Source organism: Crocodylus porosus, unplaced genomic scaffold (genome assembly GCF_001723895.1).
Source record: "Crocodylus porosus isolate Cpor-Errol unplaced genomic scaffold, CroPor_comp1, whole genome shotgun sequence".
NCBI classification, from domain to species: Eukaryota; Metazoa; Chordata; order Crocodylia; family Crocodylidae; genus Crocodylus; species Crocodylus porosus.
The window spans coordinates 39,654,013-39,664,999 of NW_017728906.1; the positions used below are offsets into that span (position 1 = coordinate 39,654,013).

The 10,987-nt window shown below is 42.9% G+C and overlaps 1 protein-coding gene across 3 annotated transcripts in view; it reads right to left on the reverse strand.

Moving 5' to 3' along the window:
- The window catches only part of ERG (ERG, ETS transcription factor), a 243,195-nt gene extending 233,684 nt beyond the window's left edge, over positions 1-9,511 (reverse strand). For 2 of the 3 annotated variants that reach the window (XM_019528942.1, XM_019528938.1), the window contains exon 1: positions 9,248-9,331. The gene's annotated coding sequence lies outside the window, so the exon portion shown is untranslated. Of the gene's footprint in view, positions 1-9,247; positions 9,332-9,364 lie in introns of those variants that run through there. The other variant, XM_019528939.1, reaches the window with a different exon arrangement.
- Positions 9,512-10,987: the final 1,476 nt, after the last annotated feature.

The following is a 10,987-nucleotide window of genomic DNA, read 5'->3' on the forward strand; positions in this document are numbered from 1 at the left end:
GCAGGGGGCTGGACTCGATGATCTCCCGAGGTCCCTTCCAGCCCTAATGTCTATGAAATCTATGAACCCACAGCAGAGACCAGCACTAGAGAAGAATATACCCCTACGTTTTCATTGTTATATAACTGTTTCTTATACTCAGTCAAGCTCTCCAAATTATCGCAGAGAAATTAAAGTGGTTCATACACCATACTTGGGTATTTTACAACGTGGGTGAAATTCATTTGCTGTGTATAACGTCAACAACATCTGAACATTTTTAAAACTCAAATTCATATTTTTAAGGCATGTTGTTTCCCTTAAAAACAGAAAATAATCTTACCAGAAGAAGTGCAGTATACACCAGTTTGTTTAGTTTTAATATTGTTTTAACACTGAAAAAATCATTTTGGTTAATATTTTCAAATGTCATATTTTTCTACTGAAGTTCAAATAGATATTGCAGCAGAAAGCATAAAATGCCTGTTTCTTTTTCTATTCTTAGTGAAAGCACTGTAGAGAAACAGTTTGTAGGCTTATCATCTGCTCAGATTAACCATTATTGCTGCTTTGATAGTGTGTATATATTTCTAAGCAGTGATGGTCACCCAAAACAAAATGGCTTGAAAGTTATCTGTATTAACACGATCTCTACACATTAATAAAAACGCTGTCAACCTTAAAAGGAAAACATTAAATGAACAATATGACATCACTAAATAATTTAGATTTAAAACTTTCAGTTGATCTTTTTATCATAACATGCTTTTTGTGAAATCTACCTGAAGCAGCCACTGGCATCCTAGGCCTCAATCCAGAACCTACTTCCATCAACTGGGGATTTTTCCATTGACTTCAGTGGATTTGGGTCAGTCCTTAAGGAAACAATTCTAACATTCGCATTCCAGCAATACTCCTATTGAGTCAACATGAAGTTGCCTGAGTAAAGATGGAAGAACCAAGATCTTAGGATCTGACTTGGACAACCACTTATTTCTATCACACAGCAAATGGCTTTGTTGAAGTGGGGCCCTAATTATCTCTAGTTAGATTTGTTTCTTGTAATTTCAGGACATTGACATATGCATGGGTGGCAAATGATTTAGCTTGTCTTGTTTGCAAGAGATGCAGAGTACACCGGGGATTGTTTGTTATAAAACTTAAAAATACCAGAAATCTCTTCAATGACATTTTAAAAAATTCCCCGTTTTCATCCAGGGAAAAACGTAAAAGACGTTCTAAGTATACATGGGAAGTAAACTGAGGCAGAATTAGACTACTGTTTAAAAAAAAATCCACTGTATATTTCAAAATTTTCTTCTCATGTCAGTAGAACAAATTTGTTCTAACAACTTTATGAAGTTTTGAACTATCAACCACAATCACAGAAAAAAACGTTATAGTGAAAGGTCTTTTTGAGAAATCATGGCTTAATTTTATCATACATATTCCTATAAGAATCTTGTAAATCATTTTTAAAGTAATACCATAAATCCTCAATGAATAATTTGTGAATTTCACAGAATAGTCTATTTCATAAACAGAATTCTAAATCACAAAGTTTATGTCTGCTATTCAAAATTGACAAAGCTCCCTTAAAAACCTGAATGTAAATTAAAAGACTTTGCTTCTACATATCCAGTAATTTCTTTCCTTATAAATCCAATTTTCTAATAAGGTATGTAAAAATTAAAAAAGGAAAAGCAATGGTGCTGTATTTTGGTTGTCTAACAGGAGTTTGATGACAGGCATACAGGTTTCTCTAGATTTATACAGTACATGGGTTGCACTGTGCCCTGGTGCAGGCAGCTGGTGTCAGCCGCTCCCGGAGCCACTCCACCATGCGCTGGGGTGAGTGTGGACAAGCACAGCCCTGGGCAGAGCGGGGTACGGCACTCACCCCAACCCTGGCTGCAGTGGCCCCAGTAGCAGCCGGCACCAGCAGCCTAGAGCTGCTTGGCTGCACCATGCTCCACCTGTCCCCCCACCCCTGGGCTCCTTCAGTCCCTACTCACATCTGCTCCTGGGCTGCGCCATGCCTATGGTCCCAAGGCCACTTCAGCACAGGCTAGGGTGAGCGTGGGCAAACAGAGCCCTGGGTGGCGGCACTCACCCCAGTCCCTACTGCAACAGCCCCAGGATGGGACGACACCAGCTGCCTGTAACTGCTGGGCTGCATTGTGCTCTAAACCCCCTGGGGTTCTGCCTGTCCTCACTCACCCCAACTCCTGCTGCAGTAGCCCTGGGAATGGCCGATGCCGGCTGCCTGCACCAGGGCAGCCTAGGAGCAGAGGTGAGTGGGGACAAGTGGAGCCCAGGCACAGGGGGAGAGGCAAAACATGGTGCAGCCCAGTGGCTGCAGGCAGCTGGCGCCAGCCACTCCCAGGGCCACTGCAGCCAGGGCTGGGGTGAATGGGGCCATGGCCCTTTCCCCTCCCCCCCACAGACTTACCTGTTTGGGCGTGGGGGTGGGCATCTATGCTGATCACATAAGAGCGAATTTACTTTCCATATAATGAATTATGGGTCTAAATAAGAGTGAATTCGCATATAAAGAACCTGCATAAATCAAGGGATACCTGTAGTTCATATGTATTCTCACTTTTATATAGAATATAGTTTATTAAAAAAATCTGGTATATTTGTCATTAAACTTACAATTCTCTTGCACCCATTTAATTGCATTAAAATAACCACATTTATTCATGGAATGCACTGAAACTTGTAGATTTAAGAAAATGCACAGTTATAAGATCTGTTTTGATTTGAAAAACTTTTAGGATACTGCACCTATCTACTTTTAAGGAGCAAACGATCATAAAATTGCCAACGTACAGTAAAATAGTAAAGCCAGGAAAATGCTGTGATTAGCTGAAGTTAATCTCTAAGATTCATCATTTAGAAGATAGAAAATTACCTATTAAATTGTATTCTGTGTAAGTTCAGTGAATAGGAAAATGGGGCCCTGACCTCAGCAGTATCATAACATTATTATAATATAATTAGCAATAGATAATTGTGCAAAGCCTTAGAACTCCAAACAGTTATGGCTAATTCATGGAGTTCAGTGCAAAGCTAGGAGTAAAAAATTCTTGTGCGGGGGATATACAGTAGGGCAAGCATGGAATAGAAATATACTTCTAACCTACTATAGCCTCTGCACATAGTTGCAACCGCTATCACAGCCCAGCTTCTTTGCTCTCCTGTGATTGTGTCCTGTTGCATCCACTTCTTGTAAATTAGGTTGTGGGCTAGGAGACAGGTATTATTCTCTGACCTACTGGATATGCCCTGCCACTCTGTGGTTCCACCTACAAATTCTTGCCCCAGTGCTCTCAAAGGAGGTCACCCCTAAAGTCTTTAAAAAGTTCATCTGTACAGCCTCTCCTATTTCTGCCTGTCAAGGAAAAAGATATCATCTTCATGCCATTGTGGAAACCCCCGAACTCCCAAGTCAGCAGGTTAAATCCACAATTAGGCATATATTAACGTGATCTGATTCTTGGGAATGCTGTGTGGTCATCACTCTGAAACAGCAGATCCCTTATTTCAATCCCTACTTATAGATGTGAACAACTGTAAGCACCTATAATTGAAAGTTTTGGACTAAGGGGTAGATTCTGAAGAAGGTCCCAAGTGCAATGTGACTCAGTGATAATGATTATTTCTAAAACTTGACCTTTTAAGAAAGGTAAAAAATTAATTTATTTAAACGCTATGACATAATCTCAGAACGTGAATAATTTAGTGGTTACTATATATTAAAAGTATAAATAGAAACATGGCAAAAAGTACTGGAAGGACTGCTACTTACAGAATACTTTAACAAATATCTAAATTCCAGCTGATGGACACATGATAAATTAGATCTACTACCTTGGCCTCCTTAATGCAAAAAATAAGGCCCAGTTCTACAACCACTTGCACAAAAGTACCCTCACACAAGTGAATAGTCCAACGGAGTTCCATGGGACTTCTCATATAAAACTGACTGTAAAATCAGGGTTTTATTTTTAAACTGTTCTGCAGCAGTGTACTTTGCATCTCCAGATAAAATGAGAACATGTGCTTATTGCCTTCTATTTGATAACGCATCATATAAATATTAATTATCTTCTCAAAAAAAAAGTGTGTTTTATTCTGGAGTAAGTTTCTCCTACTGGAAGAAAGTTGTTCCAAGAAGGGATTTTGTCTGATGCAAGCAGCATGCAAGAACAATCTTTTTCCCCTTCAGAATTTTTTTAATTAAAAAAGCATTGGCACAGAGCATGTTGTAACACTGCAACTTTGATAAAGGGATTGTTAGGGCACAACCCTATGCTCTATGCAGGCAAATATTTCCATTCAAGTTAATGACAGTTTTGTCACAAATATAAGCGTGGGAATAAGACCTTTTGTAAATCCACTTGTGTTTATTCTAGATCAAATATCATTTTAGTTCTCAGTCAACATGAAAAAATTCTGACTTGTGTGTCATCACAAATAAAATATACCTATATGTGAATCAGTACTATCCATGCACATATTGCATCTGGAGAAGAATATACCCCTATGTTTTCATTGTTAAATAACTGTTTCTTATACTCAATCAAGCTCTCTAGATTATACATATACTATACATAAATAGAATAGGTTAAAATGCAGTTTAAATATAACAGATTATGTCCGCAGCTCCATATTTAGATATACCCTTTAATTTTTTTCTGTTACCTACTTTTTACTGACATTTAAATTTAGCAAAGTAATTTTAGACTGCTGGCTTTCTACCTACACTAGTCTTACTATCCTAGCAAGTAAGCATATTAAATTTTGCCCTCCTACTATGCAGCCTTGTAGCATGCCAAATCAAATGTGAACTCACAGGATACAAACATGAATTGTCTATTTAGACAAAACTTTCAATGAAGTTTGACATCACTGCAAGTTTTACCTGACTATAAAGTGTAGGACCAGGAGCACGCTGGGAACAAAAGCACTCTATATGTTGTGAAAGTGACCAGTTTGGGACTATAATGAAAACCAGAGTGCGGAGATAAGATATTTCTTCCAAGCCGTAGATAAACATTAGTCTACTGGAAGCTGAAACTGTCTTACTAAAAAAAAATTCTGAGCAAGACCATTTAAAATTAAACAGTAGGGAAAGTTTCACATACAAAATACAGGCTAAAAAAAATAAGTGCTAGAAAAATGCAGTGTGAATTATTAGACGCACAGAATTAGGTCCTGCATTGTTGACCTCAGTGGAAACTAGATCAAGCCAGAGGCCTTCTCTGCGCACATTCTCTACAGGTAGGTTTTTTCTCAAGGTAGTCCCTTGGACTTCCATAGGATTCCATGATTAAGGCTAGGTACAGGCATTCAAAAAGGCCAGGGCAGAATCGAGCTAAGGCAGTTTTCTGTTAGCGATATAGTTTAGATTGGCAGCAAACAGAACACACATTTGCCCTTTGGTGCAGGGGCTAAGGGATGAGGGACAGAGGGAGGGCCAAGTCTTAGACCAGGTTCCACCATTTTTAAACCAGTCGATATGTGCCAAACTTCTGGTCTGTTAAGGTTACAGACCAGTTTCTGATCACTTATATCAGTAAAAGTGTAATGTCTGTACCCGGCCTAAGGGACTACTGTTTGACCCTCTATCTATCCCTCCCAGAAAAACATGCCAACTTCAAAAAACCCTGAAATGACAATAATTAAAACATTTGTAAATGATCTTTTTAGTGAAAGGGGCCTGTTTCAGTCTCAGTGCTTTTAAGTAATTCTGCTAATACTTTGTATTAAGTCTTCGATTTTTTAATAACTGCAGATGGAAAGAAAGAAAAGAAAAGATGTTTGGAACCTCTGGATGCCATCACCACTGTAACAGATTTTCAAATGCTTTGTCCCTTACTGAGTAGGCACAATCAGGAAAGAGAAGAAACAGTGCTTTGCTGTGTACGTGGATACCATCGAAAGTGCATCATAATGAACTACTCTGTAGAGAGGAAACTAATCCAGTTAGGCTTATATTTAGAGAGTGGAGTGTTAGCAGTTTGGGTGAAGCAAAACGGAAGGGATTTGCCTTATCGATGGTAAGGTGTTTAGCTCATGTGATGCTGCTCAAACTAATTGCTTTACAAGTTGTTATCTTGTATTCCTTTACACAGTTATATGTGTATGCCCAAAATAAGCTTCCAAAATGACAGCAAGTACCAAAGTCACATCAGCACATTACACAGGTCATGGTACAGATCCAACAAAGAATATTTTCAATATTAATATGCTTTTTAAAATATAGATTTCAGAGAGAAAAAATACGCTATAAGAACATACAAATGAACAACTTTGCAACAACAAATTTCTTCCTTTGTGAAGTTTGTGACATTCTGAATTTTACTCTCATGCTTTATATCCCTGAAACCCCTCAATGGAATTAATGTCTTGGATTACTGGAGAGTCTGGCAAAGAATTCAAAGCAAAACTTGTTAAAAGTATTTCAGAGAGCTGAAAAAATAAAGGTGGCGGTAAAAAAATAAAAGTAGCTGAAAAAATAAAAGTAGATGGCACTACAAACTGTTAGGAGAAGGATGCATCTATAACAATGTAATCAAACTGTATATTTATAGCTAAAAGACTACACTAAGTATAACAAAATTCGAACAATAGTTTAGCAGGAAAAAACACTAATCACTTCTAGAACCTAAACTGACAGATCATTTATAAAATTCTTGTAACATGTAACTCTATCCAGTACTATAAGATTTGTTTAACCCTTGAGGATATATTGAGGAAGGTGGGGATGGATGCTATTCAAAGCTCTAAGCTTTGAAATGTTTTCCGAGCTGAGGAATTTTTCCCTATAAAGTTTTTCCCGGAGTTGTAGTAAGCTAGCTATTGTTAGCATATTTGCCTATGAGGCAGAAATAAGGACTGGAGTTATCATTTTGATCTACAATCTCTACTTTTTTCAAAACTTCCTTTCAGAAATGGATAAAACATTGATCATCAAAAATATACTTGTGCCACATAATATTAATAATAGATTGGCTTGATTTCCATTTCCTATTTTTTTAAATGAGAACGGTGTTAGACACTCCGTGCAAAGTTTCTTCCCTCTCCTGATCAATTATAATGTATTACTTTAAATAGGTAAGGTTGGAATTATATCTAATAAATATATCCTGATTATATTTTTGCTTTCTTGATCTAACCAGACACGGTCTGTCTTATTTCTTAAATGAAAGGCTGGGGGTCAATAAAGGGTTAAAACTAAGGAATGTGACAGTTCTCCATGTGCAGTCCATACACTTAACTATCTGACTTTCCCTAGTGGGGAAAGTTACATGAGCAGAATGCGATTTATAAATTATTACTCCAGCACAAAAGCTTTTGTTAATATGCAGAATGACATTTAAAACAAAACTAGACTTTTGACTAAAAATTAAGAATTCACATGTACAGTGGAGGTCAGAGTAAGCACAGGGATGAATGGAAGTTTATTCTAGTTGTAACCAACAATTTTAGCTTTTGTAAATATGATTGCTCACGCTCAAAATTCTACTGGGAGGCCATCTGATCATTTGAGTAGAGTTTCTGTATCAGTGCACTTACTCTACCATGTGCCACAACCCATTCTGAATCTCCTTAGATAGATAACTTCAGTGCAGGGGTGGAGGAGAGATGTGCAGGGAATAGCTCTCTATGTCCCTTTAGTTTGTGCATGCTCAAGAGCTATGCGATTTTTAAAAAGGTACTGTCGGCATCAGTGAATATAATGATGGATTGTACAGGGAGGAGAAAAAGAAAACTAGGAAAAAAAACCTGGAGCTGCTAATACGAAATGGGGGGAGGGAGGGAGCAGAATGGAAAAATCATGGGCAAGCAATAAAGGGTATTAAAACAGCAGAAGGATGAACAGGGTCACACTGGGGACAGTGAATGTGACACACAGCCCCCCCTCTACACCTTCCAGGTATGGCACAACTAATGAATTAAGTCTGCAATTACCTTGAAACCAGGTATACATGCAAAGCAGAAAAACTCTAGCTAGCTATGAAGTTAGACCTGGAAAATATCCCCAAACTTTACAGCCAGTGGCCAGTAACCAGATCTATTTCCACAGAATCCTAAGACATGCTTTTCTCCCCTACCCTTTTGTGGGATCAAACAAAAATAAGGAGCGCTTTAGAAATGGATACATTCAAGACACCAAGTTGCTTGAGGCAGGAGGGCTCCAGAGAGTGTCTGAGCAAAGTACCAAGGAGGTCCATAGAGTCTCTTCTCCCTTGGCAGTGCTATATATCATCCCTTGGAGGACACATTTTAGGGTGATGCTGTGCAACTCCCCCCAACCTTGCACATGCTTTAAAGGACACTTAACAGCTTCTGCTGTTTGGGGGGGAGGGGGTTGCAGCATTTTAGTCCAAGTCAGGCAAAATAATCGTCCCATTCTACTGCCACATATTAAATTCATAAGAGGGAGGAGGGATATCAGGATGACCTGCCTGGTCACAGGAAATGGGGGGGGAATCCTCTGCACTAGCTTCACCTTGCAGTGATGCTGTGGACAGCAAGGCTGTGAACCCCGCTTCAAACCATGCACGTGCCTTAAAGGAAACTTAACAGCTCCTGCCATACAATGTTTGGAAAGCAAGGCTGTGCTCCACAGCCAAGAAACTTCATGGGATCCCAATATCCTCAAAAAGGAGGGCAGGAAGGGACCACAGGAGGTCATCTAGTCCAAAGCCTGCAAATATATAAGGGGTGTGCACTGGGAACGCCTGTTCACCAGAGCACCCCATGGGAAGACTAGGTCCAACAGTCACAAACTCTTGAGGAGGACCGTTTTAGGCTGGTCATAAGAAAACACTTCTTTACTGTCCCAGTCCCCTGGGCCTGGAATAAACTCCCCCCGAAGGTAGCGCCCCCCCGGCGGTGCAAGGCACCTACTCTAGATGCCCTTAAGAAGCACTTGGATGCCTTACTTGCCTATCTTGCTGGGATCATTTGACCCCTGCCCCTTGGGGGGGGGCGGACCCCATGACCTTGCCAGCTCCCTTCCAGCCCTCACATCTAGGAAAGTAGATGGGCCTCAAAGCGGGACCAGCCCAGCCCAGCCCAGGCTTTGTCTAGCGGGGTCTTCGAGCCCTCCTAAGGATGAAGGCTCCCCCACCCGCACGGGCAGCCTGTTGCAGCCCCCTGCCCCCGTCCCGGCAGCTCCCTGCCCCGCTCCCCAGCCAGGTCCCAGCTGCTCCCAGCTGCGGGCTGCTCCCCGCGAGAGGGAGGCACTTACCGAGCCGGGCCGGGCCGAGTCCAGGGCAGGGGGAGCAGGCAGTGGCGGCCGCCGGCGCCCGCGCCTGTGTGCGAGGGGAGGGGGGCAGCGCCGGGCTGCAGCCGCACACTGACTCACCCCGGGCGGAGCGGGCTCAGCCCATAGCCCTGGCCCCGGGCTCAATGAGGCTCTTTCTTTCTCGCCAATCCGGGACGAGGGCAGCCGCCAAGCCCGAGGCTCTTCCCTCGCTGCCCGCCCGGGCTCCCTCCCACCCGCAGGGAGGCTGGGCCGGGGGAGGACGCCCTCCGGGGGGGGGACTTGAACTTGACCTGAGGAGAAGCGCCCCCCCTCATGTAGAGCCTCGTGAGGCAGCACGTCCCCGCGCACTGCCCCGCCTCCAGGGCAAGGCACGTCCCCTGCACCCGAAAGCTTGGAAGAGAACCGGGGGGGTTGGGTCCCCCCCCCCGACTCTTGGAAGAAAAAGATCTGGGATTCAAAGTAGGGGCTGAGGCTGCGCCTGGCAAGGGAAGGGGTGGGGGGGGACACATCCAGAACTGAGGAAGTGAAAGGACCTTCTTCTTGCAACTTCTTGTTCCTCTTGAAAGCAGGCAGCCAATGCGGGGGGAGAGGGGGGGCATTGGGAAGTGCTGTGCATCGCACCAGTGCTTTGAAGGCTCCTCGCCCCCTCCCCGGGGCTGTAAGACGCGGCTTACCGCGGGGCCCGTCCTGCCCGCCCCGCCGGGCTTGCTGTCCCGCCGCCCCGTGCCAGGTGCCGGGAGCCAGCGCACGAGGAAGAGAGGGGGAAGCAGAAAAGGGGGGGACGCGACGGGGACAAAACAAAAGCGTATTCCTTTAATTAAATAATGAGGATAATAACAATGATGATGATGATGACGATGAAAAAGCGCCTCCGTTTTGTCAAGCAGGGCTACATAATGGATTAATTGGTGGCTATTAACATGCCGTTTTATTGCGCCGAGCGCACAGAAGTCTGATTGTGAGCGAGGAGTGTTTTCAATGAGCGCGGAGTTATTTTAGCTGCAGACATGTTTACATTTCTGTGGTTGAGTCTATAACTTTCTCTTTTTCTTGCTTCAGAAATCTGGTCCGTGAAGCAGAGCCCTGAGCGCCCAGACATTCCGAAAAGTCTGCCAAAATAATGGGGGGGGGGAGGGGGACACACACGCACGCACGCACACACACACACACACATACAGACCCCCAAGTCTGGGTCAGGCTCAGGGCTCAGTTAAAAAAGCCCTCCTCGCTTCTTTCCCCGGTTAAAAAGCCTTCGGGACTCCATTTCCTGTTTGGAAGGGAAAAATAATAATAATAATAATAATAATAATAATAATAATAATAAAATAAAAAAAATAAAAAACCCCAAGTGGGTCTAGGACTCATTTGAGACACTGCCCAGGCTGGGATTGGGGATAGGCTCCGAGGAGCCTTAACTCCAGAGCGGCCAGAGGGCACATGGCAAGGCGTGAATGCGGGCTTCCCACCAGTGTCCCTCCCACTGAAAGGAAGCAGATGGGTGAGATCGGGCATATACCACACACACACACCCCACAGATTTTTGAATGACTGGGGGAAAAAAAAGAAGCAAGGAGAAGGACCTACAGGTCTGAAGCAACAGCTGGTAGAGAGGGCACGACACAGTTGCCCAGTGTTGATTCACTGCCATCAATTCGTGTCCATCGATCGCATCGTGTGCCTCCGGGGGTCCTTTCATTGCAGAAGACTGAAGACCTGACTGGG